The 21,068-nt window shown below is 42.0% G+C and overlaps 1 long non-coding RNA gene across 1 annotated transcript in view; it reads left to right on the top strand.

Annotated features, from left to right (window-relative positions):
* The window catches only part of LOC149704568 (uncharacterized), a 154,513-nt gene extending 134,537 nt beyond the window's left edge, over positions 1-19,976 (top strand). The window contains exon 4 of the long non-coding RNA XR_016381943.1: positions 18,214-19,976. This is a non-coding gene — a long non-coding RNA (uncharacterized LOC149704568). The remainder of the gene's footprint in view (positions 1-18,213) is intronic.
* Positions 19,977-21,068: the final 1,092 nt, after the last annotated feature.

Below are 21,068 nucleotides of genomic sequence, written 5' to 3'. Positions count from 1 at the left end.
AGTATTAGGTGGTCTAAGTATTCGCGAGAGTATTAGGTGGTCTAAGTATTCGCGAGAGTATTAGGTGGTCTAAGTATTCGCGAGAGTATTAGGTGGTCTAAGTATTCGCGAGAGTATTAGGTGGTCTAAGTATTCGTGAGAGTATTAGGTCTAAAAATTCGCGAGAGTATTAGGTCTAAGTATTCGCGAGAGTATTAGGTCTAAGTATTCGCGAGAGTATTAGGTTTAAGTATTCGCGAGAGTATTAGGTCTAAGTATTCGCGAGAGTATTAGGTGGTCTAACTATTCGCGAGAGTATTAGGTGGTCTAAGTAGTCGCGAGAGTATTAGGTCTAAGTAGTCGCGAGAGTATTAGCTGGTCTAAGTATTCGCGAGAGTATTAGCTGGTCTTAGTATTCGCGAGAGTATTAGCTGGTCTAAGTATTCGCGAGAGTATTAGCTGGTCTAAGTATTCGCGAGAGTATTAGCTGGTCTAAGTATTCGCGAGAGTATTAGCTGGTCTAAGTATTCGCGAGAGTATTAGCTGGTCTAAGTATTCGCGAGAGTATTAGCTGGTCTAAGTATTCGCGAGAGTATTAGCTGGTCTAAGTATTCGCGAGAGTATTACCTGGTCTAAGTATTCGCGAGAGTATTAGCTGGTCTAAGTATTCGCGAGAGTATTAGCTGGTCTAAGTATTCGCGAGAGTATTAGCTGGTCTAAGTATTCGCGAGAGTATTAGCTGGTCTAAGTATTCGCGAGAGTATTAGCTGGTCTAAGTATTCGCGAGAGTATTAGCTGGTCTAAGTATTCGCGAGAGTATTAGGTGGTCTAAGTATTCGCGAGAGTATTAGGTGGTCTAAGTATTCGCGAGAATATTAGGTCTAAGTATTCGCGAGAGTATTAGGTGGTCTAACTATTCGCGAGAGTATTAGGTCTAAGTATTCGCGAGAGTATTAGGTGGTCTAACTATTCGCGAAAGTATTAGGTGGTCTAACTATTCGCGAGAGTATTAGGTGGTCTAACTATTCGCGAGTATTAGGTGGTCTAACTATTCGCGAGAGTATTAGGTGGTCTAACTATTCGCGAGAGTATTATGTGGTCTAACTATTCTCGAGAGTATTAGGTGGTCTAACTATTCGCGAGAGTATTAGGTGGTCTAAGTATTCGCGAGAGTATTAGGTGGTCTAAGTATTCGCGAGAGTATTAGGTGGTCTAAGTATTCGCGAGAGTATTAGCTGGTCTAAGTATTCGCGAGAGTATTAGCTGGTCTAAGTATTCGCGAGAGTATTAGCTGGTCTAAGTATTCGCGAGAGTATTAGGTGGTCTAAGTATTCGCGAGAGTATTAGGTGGTCTAAGTATTCGCGAGAGTATTAGGTGGTCTAAGTATTCGCGAGAGTATTAGGTCTAAAAATTCGCGTGAGTATTAGGTCTAAGTATTCGCGAGAGTATTAGGTCTAAGTATTCGCGAGAGTATTAGGTTTAAGTATTCGCGAGAGTATTAGGTCTAAGTATTCGCGAGAGTATTAGGTGGTCTAACTATTCGCGAGAGTATTAGGTGGTCTAAGTAGTCGCGAGAGTATTAGGTCTAAGTAGTCGCGAGAGTATTAGCTGGTCTAAGTATTCGCGAGAGTATTAGCTGGTCTAAGTATTCGCGAGAGTATTAGCTGGTCTAAGTATTCGCGAGAGTATTAGCTGGTCTAAGTATTCGCGAGAGTATTAGCTGGTCTAAGTATTCGCGAGAGTATTAGCTGGTCTAAGTATTCGCGAGAGTATTAGCTGGTCTAAGTATTCGCGAGAGTATTAGCTGGTCTAAGTATTCGCGAGAGTATTAGCTGGTCTAAGTATTCGCGAGAATATTAGGTGGTCTAAGTATTCGCGAGAGTATTAGGTGGTCTAAGTATTCGCGAGAGTATTAGCTGGTCTTAGTATTCGCGAGAGTATTATGTCTAAGTATTCACGAGAGTATTAGGTCTAAGTATTCGCGAGAGTATTAGGTGGTCTAACTATTCGCGAGAGTATTAGGTCTAAGTATTCGCGAGAGTATTAGGTGGTCTAACTATTCGCGAAAGTATTAGGTGGTCTAACTATTCGCGAGAGTATTAGGTGGTCTAACTATTCGCGAGTATTAGGTGGTCTAACTATTCGCGAGAGTATTAGGTGGTCTAACTATTCGCGAGAGTATTATGTGGTCTAACTATTCTCGAGAGTATTAGGTGGTCTAACTATTCGCGAGAGTATTAGGTGGTCTAAGTATTCGCGAGAGTATTAGGTGGTCTAAGTATTCGCGAGAGTATTAGGTGGTCTAAGTATTCGCGAGAGTATTAGGTGGTCTAAGTATTCGCGAGAGTATTAGGTGGTCTAAGTATTCGCGAGAGTATTAGGTGGTCTAAGTATTCGCGAGAGTATTAGGTGGTCTAAGTATTCGTGAGAGTATTAGGTCTAAAAATTCGTGAGAGTATTAGGTCTAAGTATTCGCGAGAGTATTAGGTCTAAGTATTCGCGAGAGTATTAGGTCTAAGTATTCGCGAGAGTATTAGGTTTAAGTATTCGCGAGAGTATTAGGTGGTCTAACTATTCGCGAGAGTATTAGGTGGTCTAAGTAGTCGCGAGAGTATTAGGTGGTCTAAGTAGTCGCGAGAGTATTTGCTGGTCTAAGTATTCGCGAGAGTATTAGCTGGTCTTAGTATTCGCGAGAGTATTAGCTGGTCTAAGTATTCGCGAGAGTATTAGCTGGTCTAAGTATTCGCGAGAGTATTAGCTGGTCTAAGTATTCGCGAGAGTATTAGCTGGTCTAAGTATTCGCGAGAGTATTAGCTGGTCTAAGTATTCGCGAGAGTATTAGCTGGTCTAAGTATTCGCGAGAGTATTAGCTGGTCTAAGTATTCGCGAGAGTATTAGCTGGTCTAAGTATTCGCGAGAGTATTAGGTGGTCTAAGTATTCGCGAGAGTATTAGGTGGTCTAAGTATTCGCGAGAGTATTAGGTGGGCTAAGTATTCGCGAGAGTATTATGTGGTCTAAGTATTCGCGAGAGTATTAGGTGGTCTAAGTATTCGCGAGAGTATTAGCTGGTCTTAGTATTCGCGAGAGTATTATGTCTAAGTATTCACGAGAGTATTAGGTCTAAGTATTCGCGAGAGTATTAGGTGGTCTAACTATTCGCGAGAGTATTAGGTCTAAGTATTCGCGAGAGTATTAGGTGGTCTAACTATTCGCGAAAGTATTAGGTGGTCTAACTATTCGCGAGAGTATTAGGTGGTCTAACTATTCGCGAGTATTAGGTGGTCTAACTATTCGCGAGAGTTTTAGGTGGTCTAACTATTCGCGAGAGTATTATGTGGTCTAACTATTCTCGAGAGTATTAGGTGGTCTAACTATTCGCGAGAGTATTAGGTGGTCTAAGTATTCGCGAGAGTATTAGGTGGTCTAAGTATTCGCGAGAGTATTAGGTGGTCTAAGTATTCGCGAGAGTATTAGGTGGTCTAAGTATTCGCGAGAGTATTAGGTGGTCTAAGTATTCGCGAGAGTATTAGGTGGTCTAAGTATTCGCGAGAGTATTAGGTGGTCTAAGTATTCGCGAGAGTATTAGGTGGTCTAAGTATTCGCGAGAGTATTAGGTGGTCTAAGTATTCGCGAGAGTATTAGGTGATCTAAGTATTCGCGAGAGTATTAGGTGGTCTAAGTATTCGCGAGAGTATTAGGTGGTCTAAGTATTCGCGAGAGTATTAGGTGGTCTAACTATTCGCGAGAGTAATAGGTGGTCTAACTATTCGCGAGAGTATTAGGTGGTCTAACTATTCGCGAGAGTATTAGGTGGTCTAACTATACGCGAGAGTATTAGGTGGTCAAAGTATTCGCGAGAGTATTAGGTGGTCTAAGTATTCGCGAGAGTATTAGGTGGTCTAAGTATTCGCGAGAGTATTAGGTGGTCTAAGTATTCGCGAGAGTATTAGGTGGTCTAAGTATTCGCGAGAGTATTAGGTGGTCTAAGTATTCGCGAGAGTATTAGGTGGTCTAAGTATTCGCGAGAGTATTAGCTGGTCTAAGTATTCGCGAGAGTATTAGCTGGTCTAAGTATTCGCGAGAGTATTAGCTGGTCTAAGTATTCGCGAGAGTATTAGCTGGTCTAAGTATTCGCGAGAGTATTAGCTGGTCTAAGTATTCGCGAGAGTATTAGGTGGTCTAAGTATTCGCGAGAGTATTAGGTGGTCTAAGTATTCGCGAGAATATTAGGTGGTCTAAGTATTCGCGAGAGTATTAGGTGGTCTAAGTATTCGCGAGAGTATTAGCTGGTCTTAGTATTCGCGAGAGTATTATGTCTAAGTATTCACGAGAGTATTAGGTCTAAGTATTCGCGAGAGTATTAGGTGGTCTAACTATTCGCGAGAGTATTAGGTCTAAGTATTCGCGAGAGTATTAGGTGGTCTAACTATTCGCGAAAGTATTAGGTGGTCTAACTATTCGCGAGAGTATTAGGTGGTCTAACTATTCGCGAGTATTAGGTGGTCTAAGTATTCGCGAGAGTATTAGGTGGTCTAACTATTCGCGAGAGTATTATGTGGTCTAACTATTCTCGAGAGTATTAGGTGGTCTAACTATTCGCGAGAGTATTAGGTGGTCTAAGTATTCGCGAGAGTATTAGGTGGTCTAAGTATTCGCGAGAGTATTAGGTGGTCTAAGTATTCGCGAGAGTATTAGGTGGTCTAAGTATTCGCGAGAGTATTAGGTGGTCTAAGTATTCGCGAGAGTATTAGGTGGTCTAAGTATTCGTGAGAGTATTAGGTCTAAAAATTCGTGAGAGTATTAGGTCTAAGTATTCGCGAGAGTATTAGGTCTAAGTATTCGCGAGAGTATTAGATCTAAGTATTCGCGAGAGTATTAGGTTTAAGTATTCGCGAGAGTATTAGGTGGTCTAACTATTCGCGAGAGTATTAGGTGGTCTAAGTAGTCGCGAGAGTATTAGGTGGTCTAAGTAGTCGCGAGAGTATTAGCTGGTCTAAGTATTCGCGAGAGTATTAGCTGGTCTTAGTATTCGCGAGAGTATTAGCTGGTCTAAGTATTCGCGAGAGTATTAGCTGGTCTAAGTATTCGCGAGAGTATTAGCTGGTCTAAGTATTCGCGAGAGTATTAGCTGGTCTAAGTATTCGCGAGAGTATTAGCTGGTCTAAGTATTCGCGAGAGTATTAGCTGGTCTAAGTATTCGCGAGAGTATTAGCTGGTCTAAGTATTCGCGAGAGTATTAGCTGGTCTAAGTATTCGCGAGAGTATTAGCTGGTCTAAGTATTCGCGAGAGTATTAGCTGGTCTAAGTATTCGCGAGAGTATTAGCTGGTCTAAGTATTCGCGAGAGTATTAGCTGGTCTAAGTATTCGCGAGAGTATTAGCTGGTCTAAGTATTCGCGAGAGTATTAGCTGGTCTAAGTATTCGCGAGAGTATTAGCTGGTCTAAGTATTCGCGAGAGTATTAGCTGGTCTAAGTATTCGCGAGAGTATTAGCTGGTCTAAGTATTCGCGAGAGTATTAGGTGGTCTAAGTATTCGCGAGAGTATTAGGTGGTCTAAGTATTCGCGAGAGTATTAGGTGGTCTAAGTATTCGCGAGAGTATTAGGTGGTCTAAGTATTCGCGAGAGTATTAGGTGGTCTAAGTATTCGCGAGAGTATTAGCTGGTCTTAGTATTCGCGAGAGTATTATGTCTAAGTATTCACGAGAGTATTAGGTCTAAGTATTCGCGAGAGTATTAGGTGGTCTAACTATTCGCGAGAGTATTAGGTCTAAGTATTCGCGAGAGTATTAGGTGGTCTAACTATTCGCGAAAGTATTAGGTGGTCTAACTATTCGCGAGAGTATTAGGTGGTCTAACTATTCGCGAGTATTAGGTGGTCTAAGTATTCGCGAGAGTATTAGGTGGTCTAACTATTCGCGAGAGTATTATGTGGTCTAACTATTCTCGAGAGTATTAGGTGGTCTAACTATTCGCGAGAGTATTAGGTGGTCTAAGTATTCGCGAGAGTATTAGGTGGTCTAAGTATTCGCGAGAGTATTAGGTGGTCTAAGTATTCGCGAGAGTATTAGGTGGTCTAAGTATTCGCGAGAGTATTAGGTGGTCTAAGTATTCGCGAGAGTATTAGGTGGTCTAAGTATTCGTGAGAGTATTAGGTCTAAAAATTCGTGAGAGTATTAGGTCTAAGTATTCGCGAGAGTATTAGGTCTAAGTATTCGCGAGAGTATTAGGTCTAAGTATTCGCGAGAGTATTAGGTTTAAGTATTCGCGAGAGTATTAGGTGGTCTAACTATTCGCGAGAGTATTAGGTGGTCTAAGTAGTCGCGAGAGTATTAGGTGGTCTAAGTAGTCGCGAGAGTATTAGCTGGTCTAAGTATTCGCGAGAGTATTAGCTGGTCTTAGTATTCGCGAGAGTATTAGCTGGTCTAAGTATTCGCGAGAGTATTAGCTGGTCTAAGTATTCGCGAGAGTATTAGCTGGTCTAAGTATTCGCGAGAGTATTAGCTGGTCTAAGTATTCGCGAGAGTATTAGCTGGTCTAAGTATTCGCGAGAGTATTAGCTGGTCTAAGTATTCGCGAGAGTATTAGCTGGTCTAAGTATTCGCGAGAGTATTAGCTGGTCTAAGTATTCGCGAGAGTATTAGCTGGTCTAAGTATTCGCGAGAGTATTAGCTGGTCTAAGTATTCGCGAGAGTATTAGCTGGTCTAAGTATTCGCGAGAGTATTAGCTGGTCTAAGTATTCGCGAGAGTATTAGCTGGTCTAAGTATTCGCGAGAGTATTAGCTGGTCTAAGTATTCGCGAGAGTATTAGCTGGTCTAAGTATTCGCGAGAGTATTAGCTGGTCTAAGTATTCGCGAGAGTATTAGCTGGTCTAAGTATTCGCGAGAGTATTAGGTGGTCTAAGTATTCGCGAGAGTATTAGGTGGTCTAAGTATTCGCGAGAGTATTAGGTGGTCTAAGTATTCGCGAGAGTATTAGGTGGTCTAAGTATTCGCGAGAGTATTAGGTGGTCTAACTATTCGCGAGAGTTTTAGGTGGTCTAACTATTCGCGAGAGTATTATGTGGTCTAACTATTCTCGAGAGTATTAGGTGGTCTAACTATTCGCGAGAGTATTAGGTGGTCTAAGTATTCGCGAGAGTATTAGGTGGTCTAAGTATTCGCGAGAGTATTAGGTGGTCTAAGTATTCGCGAGAGTATTAGGTGGTCTAAGTATTCGCGAGAGTATTAGGTGGTCTAAGTATTCGCGAGAGTATTAGGTGGTCTAAGTATTCGCGAGAGTATTAGGTGGTCTAAGTATTCGCGAGAGTATTAGGTGGTCTAAGTATTCGCGAGAGTATTAGGTGGTCTAAGTATTCGCGAGAGTATTAGGTGATCTAAGTATTCGCGAGAGTATTAGGTGGTCTAAGTATTCGCGAGAGTATTAGGTGGTCTAAGTATTCGCGAGAGTATTAGGTGGTCTAACTATTCGCGAGAGTAATAGGTGGTCTAACTATTCGCGAGAGTATTAGGTGGTCTAACTATTCGCGAGAGTATTAGGTGGTCTAACTATACGCGAGAGTATTAGGTGGTCAAAGTATTCGCGAGAGTATTAGGTGGTCTAAGTATTCGCGAGAGTATTAGGTGGTCTAAGTATTCGCGAGAGTATTAGGTGGTCTAAGTATTCGCGAGAGTATTAGGTGGTCTAAGTATTCGCGAGAGTATTAGGTGGTCTAAGTATTCGCGAGAGTATTAGGTGGTCTAAGTATTCGCGAGAGTATTAGCTGGTCTAAGTATTCGCGAGAGTATTAGCTGGTCTAAGTATTCGCGAGAGTATTAGCTGGTCTAAGTATTCGCGAGAGTATTAGCTGGTCTAAGTATTCGCGAGAGTATTAGCTGGTCTAAGTATTCGCGAGAGTATTAGGTGGTCTAAGTATTCGCGAGAGTATTAGGTGGTCTAAGTATTCGCGAGAATATTAGGTGGTCTAAGTATTCGCGAGAGTATTAGGTGGTCTAAGTATTCGCGAGAGTATTAGCTGGTCTTAGTATTCGCGAGAGTATTATGTCTAAGTATTCACGAGAGTATTAGGTCTAAGTATTCGCGAGAGTATTAGGTGGTCTAACTATTCGCGAGAGTATTAGGTCTAAGTATTCGCGAGAGTATTAGGTGGTCTAACTATTCGCGAAAGTATTAGGTGGTCTAACTATTCGCGAGAGTATTAGGTGGTCTAACTATTCGCGAGTATTAGGTGGTCTAAGTATTCGCGAGAGTATTAGGTGGTCTAACTATTCGCGAGAGTATTATGTGGTCTAACTATTCTCGAGAGTATTAGGTGGTCTAACTATTCGCGAGAGTATTAGGTGGTCTAAGTATTCGCGAGAGTATTAGGTGGTCTAAGTATTCGCGAGAGTATTAGGTGGTCTAAGTATTCGCGAGAGTATTAGGTGGTCTAAGTATTCGCGAGAGTATTAGGTGGTCTAAGTATTCGCGAGAGTATTAGGTGGTCTAAGTATTCGTGAGAGTATTAGGTCTAAAAATTCGTGAGAGTATTAGGTCTAAGTATTCGCGAGAGTATTAGGTCTAAGTATTCGCGAGAGTATTAGGTCTAAGTATTCGCGAGAGTATTAGGTTTAAGTATTCGCGAGAGTATTAGGTGGTCTAACTATTCGCGAGAGTATTAGGTGGTCTAAGTAGTCGCGAGAGTATTAGGTGGTCTAAGTAGTCGCGAGAGTATTAGCTGGTCTAAGTATTCGCGAGAGTATTAGCTGGTCTTAGTATTCGCGAGAGTATTAGCTGGTCTAAGTATTCGCGAGAGTATTAGCTGGTCTAAGTATTCGCGAGAGTATTAGCTGGTCTAAGTATTCGCGAGAGTATTAGCTGGTCTAAGTATTCGCGAGAGTATTAGCTGGTCTAAGTATTCGCGAGAGTATTAGCTGGTCTAAGTATTCGCGAGAGTATTAGCTGGTCTAAGTATTCGCGAGAGTATTAGCTGGTCTAAGTATTCGCGAGAGTATTAGCTGGTCTAAGTATTCGCGAGAGTATTAGCTGGTCTAAGTATTCGCGAGAGTATTAGCTGGTCTAAGTATTCGCGAGAGTATTAGCTGGTCTAAGTATTCGCGAGAGTATTAGCTGGTCTAAGTATTCGCGAGAGTATTAGCTGGTCTAAGTATTCGCGAGAGTATTAGCTGGTCTAAGTATTCGCGAGAGTATTAGCTGGTCTAAGTATTCGCGAGAGTATTAGCTGGTCTAAGTATTCGCGAGAGTATTAGGTGGTCTAAGTATTCGCGAGAGTATTAGGTGGTCTAAGTATTCGCGAGAGTATTAGGTGGTCTAAGTATTCGCGAGAGTATTAGGTGGTCTAAGTATTCGCGAGAGTATTAGGTGGTCTAAGTATTCGCGAGAGTATTAGCTGGTCTTAGTATTCGCGAGAGTATTATGTCTAAGTATTCACGAGAGTATTAGGTCTAAGTATTCGCGAGAGTATTAGGTGGTCTAACTATTCGCGAGAGTATTAGGTCTAAGTATTCGCGAGAGTATTAGGTGGTCTAACTATTCGCGAAAGTATTAGGTGGTCTAACTATTCGCGAGAGTATTAGGTGGTCTAACTATTCGCGAGTATTAGGTGGTCTAAGTATTCGCGAGAGTATTAGGTGGTCTAACTATTCGCGAGAGTATTATGTGGTCTAACTATTCTCGAGAGTATTAGGTGGTCTAACTATTCGCGAGAGTATTAGGTGGTCTAAGTATTCGCGAGAGTATTAGGTGGTCTAAGTATTCGCGAGAGTATTAGGTGGTCTAAGTATTCGCGAGAGTATTAGGTGGTCTAAGTATTCGCGAGAGTATTAGGTGGTCTAAGTATTCGCGAGAGTATTAGGTGGTCTAAGTATTCGTGAGAGTATTAGGTCTAAAAATTCGTGAGAGTATTAGGTCTAAGTATTCGCGAGAGTATTAGGTCTAAGTATTCGCGAGAGTATTAGGTCTAAGTATTCGCGAGAGTATTAGGTTTAAGTATTCGCGAGAGTATTAGGTGGTCTAACTATTCGCGAGAGTATTAGGTGGTCTAAGTAGTCGCGAGAGTATTAGGTGGTCTAAGTAGTCGCGAGAGTATTAGCTGGTCTAAGTATTCGCGAGAGTATTAGCTGGTCTTAGTATTCGCGAGAGTATTAGCTGGTCTAAGTATTCGCGAGAGTATTAGCTGGTCTAAGTATTCGCGAGAGTATTAGCTGGTCTAAGTATTCGCGAGAGTATTAGCTGGTCTAAGTATTCGCGAGAGTATTAGCTGGTCTAAGTATTCGCGAGAGTATTAGCTGGTCTAAGTATTCGCGAGAGTATTAGCTGGTCTAAGTATTCGCGAGAGTATTAGCTGGTTTAAGTATTCGCGAGAGTATTAGCTGGTCTAAGTATTCGCGAGAGTATTAGCTGGTCTAAGTATTCGCGAGAGTATTAGCTGGTCTAAGTATTCGCGAGAGTATTAGCTGGTCTAAGTATTCGCGAGAGTATTAGCTGGTCTAAGTATTCGCGAGAGTATTAGCTGGTCTAAGTATTCGCGAGAGTATTAGCTGGTCTAAGTATTCGCGAGAGTATTAGCTGGTCTAAGTATTCGCGAGAGTATTAGCTGGTCTAAGTATTCGCGAGAGTATTAGGTGGTCTAAGTATTCGCGAGAGTATTAGGTGGTCTAAGTATTCGCGAGAGTATTAGGTGGTCTAAGTATTCGCGAGAGTATTAGGTGGTCTAAGTATTCGCGAGAGTATTAGGTGGTCTAAGTATTCGCGAGAGTATTAGCTGGTCTTAGTATTCGCGAGAGTATTATGTCTAAGTATTCACGAGAGTATTAGGTCTAAGTATTCGCGAGAGTATTAGGTGGTCTAACTATTCGCGAGAGTTTTAGGTCTAAGTATTCGCGAGAGTATTAGGTGGTCTAACTATTCGCGAAAGTATTAGGTGGTCTAACTATTCGCGAGAGTATTAGGTGGTCTAACTATTCGCGAGTATTAGGTGGTCTAACTATTCGCGAGAGTTTTAGGTGGTCTAAGTATTCGCGAGAGTATTAGGTGGTCTAAGTATTCGCGAGAGTATTAGGTGGTCTAAGTATTCGCGAGAGTATTAGGTGGTCTAAGTATTCGCGAGAGTATTAGGTGGTCTAAGTATTCGCGAGAGTATTAGGTGGTCTAAGTATTCGTGAGAGTATTAGGTCTAAAAATTCGTGAGAGTATTAGGTCTAAGTATTCGCGAGAGTATTAGGTCTAAGTATTCGCGAGAGTATTAGGTCTAAGTATTCGCGAGAGTATTAGGTTTAAGTATTCGCGAGAGTATTAGGTGGTCTAACTATTCGCGAGAGTATTAGGTGGTCTAAGTAGTCGCGAGAGTATTAGGTGGTCTAAGTAGTCGCGAGAGTATTAGCTGGTCTAAGTATTCGCGAGAGTATTAGCTGGTCTTAGTATTCGCGAGAGTATTAGCTGGTCTAAGTATTCGCGAGAGTATTAGCTGGTCTAAGTATTCGCGAGAGTATTAGCTGGTCTAAGTATTCGCGAGAGTATTAGCTGGTCTAAGTATTCGCGAGAGTATTAGCTGGTCTAAGTATTCGCGAGAGTATTAGCTGGTCTAAGTATTCGCGAGAGTATTAGCTGGTCTAAGTATTCGCGAGAGTATTAGCTGGTCTAAGTATTCGCGAGAGTATTAGCTGGTCTAAGTATTCGCGAGAGTATTAGCTGGTCTAAGTATTCGCGAGAGTATTAGCTGGTCTAAGTATTCGCGAGAGTATTAGCTGGTCTAAGTATTCGCGAGAGTATTAGCTGGTCTAAGTATTCGCGAGAGTATTAGCTGGTCTAAGTATTCGCGAGAGTATTAGCTGGTCTAAGTATTCGCGAGAGTATTAGCTGGTCTTAGTATTCGCGAGAGTATTATGTCTAAGTATTCACGAGAGTATTAGGTCTAAGTATTCGCGAGAGTATTAGGTGGTCTAACTATTCGCGAGAGTATTAGGTCTAAGTATTCGCGAGAGTATTAGGTGGTCTAACTATTCGCGAAAGTATTAGGTGGTCTAACTATTCGCGAGAGTATTAGGTGGTCTAACTATTCGCGAGTATTAGGTGGTCTAACTATTCGCGAGAGTTTTAGGTGGTCTAACTATTCGCGAGAGTATTAGGTCTAAGTATTCGCGAGAGTATTAGGTGGTCTAACTATTCGCGAGAGTTTTAGGTCTAAGTATTCGCGAGAGTATTAGGTGGTCTAACTATTCGCGAAAGTATTAGGTGGTCTAACTATTCGCGAGAGTATTAGGTGGTCTAACTATTCGCGAGTATTAGGTGGTCTAACTATTCGCGAGAGTTTTAGGTGGTCTAAGTATTCGCGAGAGTATTAGGTGGTCTAAGTATTCGCGAGAGTATTAGGTGGTCTAAGTATTCGCGAGAGTATTAGGTGGTCTAAGTATTCGCGAGAGTATTAGGTGGTCTAAGTATTCGCGAGAGTATTAGGTGGTCTAAGTATTCGTGAGAGTATTAGGTCTAAAAATTCGTGAGAGTATTAGGTCTAAGTATTCGCGAGAGTATTAGGTCTAAGTATTCGCGAGAGTATTAGGTCTAAGTATTCGCGAGAGTATTAGGTTTAAGTATTCGCGAGAGTATTAGGTGGTCTAACTATTCGCGAGAGTATTAGGTGGTCTAAGTAGTCGCGAGAGTATTAGGTGGTCTAAGTAGTCGCGAGAGTATTAGCTGGTCTAAGTATTCGCGAGAGTATTAGGTGATCTAAGTATTCGCGAGAGTATTAGGTGGTCTAAGTATTCGCGAGAGTATTAGGTGGTCTAAGTATTCGCGAGAGTATTAGCTGGTCTAAGTATTCGCGAGAGTATTAGCTGGTCTAAGTATTCGCGAGAGTATTAGCTGGTCTAAGTATTCGCGAGAGTATTAGCTGGTCTAAGTATTCGCGAGAGTATTAGCTGGTCTAAGTATTCGCGAGAGTATTAGCTGGTCTAAGTATTCGCGAGAGTATTAGCTGGTCTAAGTATTCGCGAGAGTATTAGCTGGTCTAAGTATTCGCGAGAGTATTAGCTGGTCTAAGTATTCGCGAGAGTATTAGCTGGTCTAAGTATTCGCGAGAGTATTAGCTGGTCTAAGTATTCGCGAGAGTATTAGCTGGTCTAAGTATTCGCGAGAGTATTAGCTGGTCTAAGTATTCGCGAGAGTATTAGCTGGTCTTAGTATTCGCGAGAGTATTATGTCTAAGTATTCACGAGAGTATTAGGTCTAAGTATTCGCGAGAGTATTAGGTGGTCTAACTATTCGCGAGAGTATTAGGTCTAAGTATTCGCGAGAGTATTAGGTGGTCTAACTATTCGCGAAAGTATTAGGTGGTCTAACTATTCGCGAGAGTATTAGGTGGTCTAACTATTCGCGAGTATTAGGTGGTCTAACTATTCGCGAGAGTTTTAGGTGGTCTAACTATTCGCGAGAGTATTATGTGGTCTAACTATTCTCGAGAGTATTAGGTGGTCTAACTATTCGCGAGAGTATTAGGTGGTCTAAGTATTCGCGAGAGTATTAGGTGGTCTAAGTATTCGCGAGAGTATTAGGTGGTCTAAGTATTCGCGAGAGTATTGGGTGGTCTAAGTATTCGCGAGAGTATTAGGTGGTCTAAGTATTCGCGAGAGTATTAGGTGGTCTAAGTATTCGCGAGAGTATTAGGTGGTCTAAGTATTCGCGAGAGTATTAGGTGGTCTAAGTATTCGCGAGAGTATTAGGTGGTCTAAGTATTCGCGAGAGTATTAGGTGATCTAAGTATTCGCGAGAGTATTAGGTGGTCTAAGTATTCGCGAGAGTATTAGGTGGTCTAAGTATTCGCGAGAGTATTAGGTGGTCTAACTATTCGCGAGAGTAATAGGTGGTCTAACTATTCGCGAGAGTATTAGGTGGTCTAACTATTCGCGAGAGTATTAGGTGGTCTAACTATACGCGAGAGTATTAGGTGGTCAAAGTATTCGCGAGAGTATTAGGTGGTCTAAGTATTCGCGAGAGTATTAGGTGGTCTAAGTATTCGCGAGAGTATTAGGTGGTCTAAGTATTCGCGAGAGTATTAGGTGCTCTAAGTATTCGCGAGAGTATTAGGTGGTCTAAGTATTCGCGAGAGTATTAGGTGGTCTAAGTATTCGCGAGAGTATTAGCTGGTCTAAGTATTCGCGAGAGTATTAGCTGGTCTAAGTATTCGCGAGAGTATTAGCTGGTCTAAGTATTCGCGAGAGTATTAGCTGGTCTAAGTATTCGCGAGAGTATTAGCTGGTCTAAGTATTCGCGAGAGTATTAGGTGGTCTAAGTATTCGCGAGAGTATTAGGTGGTCTAAGTATTCGCGAGAATATTAGGTGGTCTAAGTATTCGCGAGAGTATTAGGTGGTCTAAGTATTCGCGAGAGTATTAGCTGGTCTTAGTATTCGCGAGAGTATTATGTCTAAGTATTCACGAGAGTATTAGGTCTAAGTATTCGCGAGAGTATTAGGTGGTCTAACTATTCGCGAGAGTATTAGGTCTAAGTATTCGCGAGAGTATTAGGTGGTCTAACTATTCGCGAAAGTATTAGGTGGTCTAACTATTCGCGAGAGTATTAGGTGGTCTAACTATTCGCGAGTATTAGGTGGTCTAACTATTCGCGAGAGTATTAGGTGGTCTAACTATTCGCGAGAGTATTATGTGGTCTAACTATTCTCGAGAGTATTAGGTGGTCTAACTATTCGCGAGAGTATTAGGTGGTCTAAGTATTCGCGAGAGTATTAGGTGGTCTAAGTATTCGCGAGAGTATTAGGTGGTCTAAGTATTCGCGAGAGTATTAGGTGGTCTAAGTATTCGCGAGAGTATTAGGTGGTCTAAGTATTCGCGAGAGTATTAGGTGGTCTAAGTATTCGTGAGAGTATTAGGTCTAAAAATTCGTGAGAGTATTAGGTCTAAGTATTCGCGAGAGTATTAGGTCTAAGTATTCGCGAGAGTATTAGGTCTAAGTATTCGCGAGAGTATTAGGTTTAAGTATTCGCGAGAGTATTAGGTGGTCTAACTATTCGCGAGAGTATTAGGTGGTCTAAGTAGTCGCGAGAGTATTAGGTGGTCTAAGTAGTCGCGAGAGTATTAGCTGGTCTAAGTATTCGCGAGAGTATTAGCTGGTCTTAGTATTCGCGAGAGTATTAGCTGGTCTAAGTATTCGCGAGAGTATTAGCTGGTCTAAGTATTCGCGAGAGTATTAGCTGGTCTAAGTATTCGCGAGAGTATTAGCTGGTCTAAGTATTCGCGAGAGTATTAGCTGGTCTAAGTATTCGCGAGAGTATTAGCTGGTCTAAGTATTCGCGAGAGTATTAGCTGGTCTAAGTATTCGCGAGAGTATTAGCTGGTCTAAGTATTCGCGAGAGTATTAGCTGGTCTAAGTATTCGCGAGAGTATTAGCTGGTCTAAGTATTCGCGAGAGTATTAGCTGGTCTAAGTATTCGCGAGAGTATTAGCTGGTCTAAGTATTCGCGAGAGTATTAGCTGGTCTAAGTATTCGCGAGAGTATTAGCTGGTCTAAGTATTCGCGAGAGTATTAGCTGGTCTAAGTATTCGCGAGAGTATTAGCTGGTCTAAGTATTCGCGAGAGTATTAGCTGGTCTAAGTATTCGCGAGAGTATTAGGTGGTCTAAGTATTCGCGAGAGTATTAGGTGGTCTAAGTATTCGCGAGAGTATTAGGTGGTCTAAGTATTCGCGAGAGTATTAGGTGGTCTAAGTATTCGCGAGAGTATTAGGTGGTCTAAGTATTCGCGAGAGTATTAGCTGGTCTTAGTATTCGCGAGAGTATTATGTCTAAGTATTCACGAGAGTATTAGGTCTAAGTATTCGCGAGAGTATTAGGTGGTCTAACTATTCGCGAGAGTTTTAGGTCTAAGTATTCGCGAGAGTATTAGGTGGTCTAACTATTCGCGAAAGTATTAGGTGGTCTAACTATTCGCGAGAGTATTAGGTGGTCTAACTATTCGCGAGTATTAGGTGGTCTAACTATTCGCGAGAGTTTTAGGTGGTCTAAGTATTCGCGAGAGTATTAGGTGGTCTAAGTATTCGCGAGAGTATTAGGTGGTCTAAGTATTCGCGAGAGTATTAGGTGGTCTAAGTATTCGCGAGAGTATTAGGTGGTCTAAGTATTCGCGAGAGTATTAGGTGGTCTAAGTATTCGTGAGAGTATTAGGTCTAAAAATTCGTGAGAGTATTAGGTCTAAGTATTCGCGAGAGTATTAGGTCTAAGTATTCGCGAGAGTATTAGGTCTAAGTATTCGCGAGAGTATTAGGTTTAAGTATTCGCGAGAGTATTAGGTGGTCTAACTATTCGCGAGAGTATTAGGTGGTCTAAGTAGTCGCGAGAGTATTAGGTGGTCTAAGTAGTCGCGAGAGTATTAGCTGGTCTAAGTATTCGCGAGAGTATTAGCTGGTCTTAGTATTCGCGAGAGTATTAGCTGGTCTAAGTATTCGCGAGAGTGTTAGCTGGTCTAAGTATTCGCGAGAGTATTAGCTGGTCTAAGTATTCGCGAGAGTATTAGCTGGTCTAAGTATTCGCGAGAGTATTAGCTGGTCTAAGTATTCGCGAGAGTATTAGCTGGTCTAAGTATTCGCGAGAGTATTAGCTGGTCTAAGTATTCGCGAGAGTATTAGCTGGTCTAAGTATTCGCGAGAGTATTAGCTGGTCTAAGTATTCGCGAGAGTATTAGCTGGTCTAAGTATTCGCGAGAGTATTAGCTGGTCTAAGTATTCGCGAGAGTATTAGCTGGTCTAAGTATTCGCGAGAGTATTAGCTGGTCTAAGTATTCGCGAGAGTATTAGCTGGTCTAAGTATTCGCGAGAGTATTAGCTGGTCTAAGTATTCGCGAGAGTATTAGCTGGTCTAAGTATTCGCGAGAGTATTAGCTGGTCTAAGTATTCGCGAGAGTATTAGGTGGTCTAAGTATTCGCGAGAGTATTAGGTGGTCTAAGTATTCGCGAGAGTATTAGGTGGTCTAAGTATTCGCGAGAGTATTAGGTGGTCTAAGTATTCGCGAGAGTATTAGGTGGTCTAAGTATTCGCGAGAGTATTAGCTGGTCTTAGTATTCGCGAGAGTATTATGTCTAAGTATTCACGAGAGTATTAGGTCTAAGTATTCGCGAGAGTATTAGGTGGTCTAACTATTCGCGAGAGTTTTAGGTCTAAGTATTCGCGAGAGTATTAGGTGGTCTAACTATTCGCGAAAGTATTAGGTGGTCTAACTATTCGCGAGAGTATTAGGTGGTCTAACTATTCGCGAGTATTAGGTGGTCTAACTATTCGCGAGAGTTTTAGGTGGTCTAACTATTCGCGAGAGTATTATGTGGTCTAACTATTCTCGAGAGTATTAGGTGGTCTAACTATTCGCGAGAGTATTAGGTGGTCTAAGTATTCGCGAGAGTATTAGGTGGTCTAAGTATTCGCGAGAGTATTAGGTGGTCTAAGTATTCGCGAGAGTATTAGGTGGTCTAAGTATTCGCGAGAGTATTAGGTGGTCTAAGTATTCGCGAGAGTATTAGGTGGTCTAAGTATTCGCGAGAGTATTAGGTGGTCTAAGTATTCGCGAGAGTATTTGGTGGTCTAAGTATTCGCGAGAGTATTAGGTGGTCTAAGTATTCGCGAGAGTATTAGGTGATCTAAGTATTCGCGAGAGTATTAGGTGGTCTAAGTATTCGCGAGAGTATTAGGTGGTCTAAGTATTCGCGAGAGTATTAGGTGGTCTAACTATTCGCGAGAGTAATAGGTGGTCTAACTATTCGCGAGAGTATTAGGTGGTCTAACTATTCGCGAGAGTATTAGGTGGTCTAACTATACGCGAGAGTATTAGGTGGTCTAAGTATTCGCGAGAGTATTAGGTGGTCTAAGTATTCGCGAGAGTATTAGGTGGTCTAAGTATTCGCGAGAGTATTAGGTGGTCTAAGTATTCGCGAGAGTATTAGGTGGTCTAAGTATTCGCGAGAGTATTAGGTGGTCTAAGTATTCGCGAGAGTATTAGGTGGTCTAAGTATTCGCGAGAGTATTAGGTGGTCTAAGTATTCGCGAGAGTATTAGGTGGTCTAAGTATTCGCGAGAGTATTAGGTGGTCTAAGTATTCGCGAGAGTATTAGGTGGTCTAACTATTCGCGATTAATCGGGAAGTAAAAAGATCGCCAGGGCCTAACTATTCGCACACCCCTACTATATACTATATACGTACAGTATATAATATTTAATTCTTTTTCCAAATTATATTTAGATTTCGTTGAGTTGAAGAGGAACGGGAAAAAATGGAAACTCACTTCCGCGCCCTCATTGACCAAGAAATCGGTCAAAAGGAAACGAGACAAAATGGATTGGATGTAAGTAAACTTCGTCAGTTTTTAGTTACTTAAACTTTAGCGCAATAGCCTCCATACATCGAGTTTGGCAAAAGCTGAGACATAGAAATCGGCCTTTCTTTATGTAGAAGAGATTCGACAGAAGCTTAAGCTTTTAATTTCTAGAGCTTTGCAAATTGTGGGGTGAATAAATCCTTTAAAATATGTTTCTCTTCATCGTTTGCCGCCAGACACGAGAAAAAGTATTATTTTAGTTACGCATTCCTCTTTCATATTTTATCTATTTCACAGTTGTCTATTGCAAACTTTTAACGGAAACCGGTAATGTCGAAATAGCCCAATCCAAAAAAAAAAATTCAGAAACTTTCTTGCCCCTGGTTTTTCTTAAGGGGCTCTTGCTCTATGACTAAATTTAGAAGCAGGTATCCTATATTTATGGTGAATTCCCAGTGAATTATTTTCCCAGAAACTTTCAAATTTAATTCTTATGGTATGGTCAACTAGTTACGGACCTTTCGAACGCCCCTACACTTCAGTAGGCCATTGTCAAGTGCTAACTCTTAGCACCATTGTATTTGTGTGAAAACTAGCTTCGATTTTGAAGACACAGGGGTTCTTTACGATTCTGTACTGCACGACCCTACATAAACGCGTAGCACTCTCAATCAGGTATCTAAACTATGTGAGAGTCTCGTCCACGAACAGCTCCGTTCCTACCTCGTTGGAAAAGATTTCTTCTCACACGCCCAGCATGGTTTCCTTCCTCATCGCTCGTGCTTAACGAACCTGCTCCACGCCACTAACGACTGGACACAATGGCTCGATGCGGGCCACTCAGTCGACTTTCTTTACTTAGACTTCAGCCTTCGATTCTATTCCCCATAGCGCCCTCTACGATGCTGGTGTCGTGGGCGGTGCTCTCAAGTGGCTTTCCCAATACCTCACTGGCCGCAAGCAGCGCGTAGTTCTACACGGATTCACGACTGATTGGCAGTGCATTGAAAAAGGGGTCCCACAGGGCTCCATTTTTGGACCATTACTTTTCAATGTGCTCATTAACTCTATGCCTTCAGTTGTTACAAGCTCTTCCTTAGTCCTATTTGCTGACGATGCCAAACTCTACCATCTCATTGATAATTCAGCAAACAGCGCAACCCTCCAACGCGACCTCGACGCGGTTGTCCATTGGGGTAGGGTTCACGGGCTGACATTTAACATTGCGAAATGCAAGATTCTCCTTCTTGGCCGTCCACTATTTGATTACACGATTAATAATGATGCTCTAGCTATGTCCACCTGCGAACGCGATCTGGGCGTCCTTGTAGACCCCCTGCTTAAAATGTCAGCCGACTTCTCAATGGTAGCTAAACGGGTGCGGAGCATCACGAGCATGATAAGACGTAACATTACCCCTAATACAAACGCTTTATTCTTCCCTTGTTCTCCCTATATTTGATTTTTGCTCCCCAATTTGGTCACCCCACCTCTCTAATGACCTTCACACATTACAATTGGCTCAAAATGCGTACTCGAAGCTCCCCAATCAAATCTGCAATCGCCCAGCCCCGCTTAGGCTCTCATTACTACACCTTGAACCTGTCCCCACCCGCCTCAAAATTAATAATCTCTGCCTCGTTCATGACTTTATTCATGGTCACCTTGCCTCCGCCTTCTCCGACTATTTTACCCGTAATTCGCACCCGTGGTCACTCTCACAAATTATTTAAGCCTAGGGCTCTAACTACCTTTCGTCAAACTCATTTTACTACTGCCGTCATTAATGACTGGAACTCTTTACCCCTGATCTCGTTATTATTACCGATAAGTCCCAATTTCGCCGTAAATTATCCGAGTATTTTAAGTCTATACCTTAGCTTAGTTTCTTGATCGTTTGTTTCGCCACACTTGCCTCCCCCTATAGCAGGCCCCTCCATTCCAATTGTATCTTTACTTAATTGTTCTCTTTAAAAATGTATATATATATTCTGTTATCTCTCATAGGAAACGCATGTTATTGTCGCTGCTCATGCTTAAGCCACTCAGCTGGCTCTGTGGGCAATTGTATTGTATAAATAAATAAATACCGAGGAGGCTGGGAGGACTTCGGTGCCGAGGCAATGTTATAGGTATGGGGATTTCCATTTCATCCCTCTCTCTCTCTTTCAATTTGGCAGTGAGGGGATAAATTTGGTGCTGCTATTGGATTGGCAAAACACACTTAATTTCTGTCAATAATGCCCCTTTAGGGGCTAGGTGGACCATTCTAAAAATACTTCCTTTTGCTTTTAAAATTCCCCACGATTTCGTCGAATGTTTATATAGCGGAGCAGTATTGAGAGCGTGAAATCCTTATTGTCGACGGGTGAGAGTGAGAGACATTTTGAAGGGAGTAGGAAACCTGCCATTTAAATTAAGGCAGTACGATAATTCTCTCTCGCTTTAAATATACGAACAAACGTAAAACACACTTCACAATGCCTTACTAGTACAATTAAATCTTATGTCATGGATTTTAGAAGCAGGAATAGAGAACATAGTAATTTGAGGGACCTCCTTCCCCGGGACGGTGGGGGAGGTAAAAAGGAGCTACGTATTTTTCGCCGTCCTCGTTAGCAACGTCATCAAAACGTACTTTAAGTGGGCCAACTTTCTTTTCGTGTTGAATGGAGTAGAGAGTTGCACGGAACGGAATTTTTTCCGTTTTTCGCGGAGTCCGTTCCGTTCCGCCGACTTAAAACGAAATCGGAAGGAAGAAAGATCTATATAACGGAAA

Source organism: Phalangium opilio, unplaced genomic scaffold (assembly GCF_054372755.1).
Source record: "Phalangium opilio isolate 3A_F unplaced genomic scaffold, DU_Popi_V2 ptg000017l_1, whole genome shotgun sequence".
Classification (NCBI taxonomy): domain Eukaryota; kingdom Metazoa; phylum Arthropoda; class Arachnida; order Opiliones; family Phalangiidae; genus Phalangium; species Phalangium opilio.
Note: the sequence above shows the minus strand (reverse complement) of the source record. Positions and strands in the feature narration are given on the sequence as shown.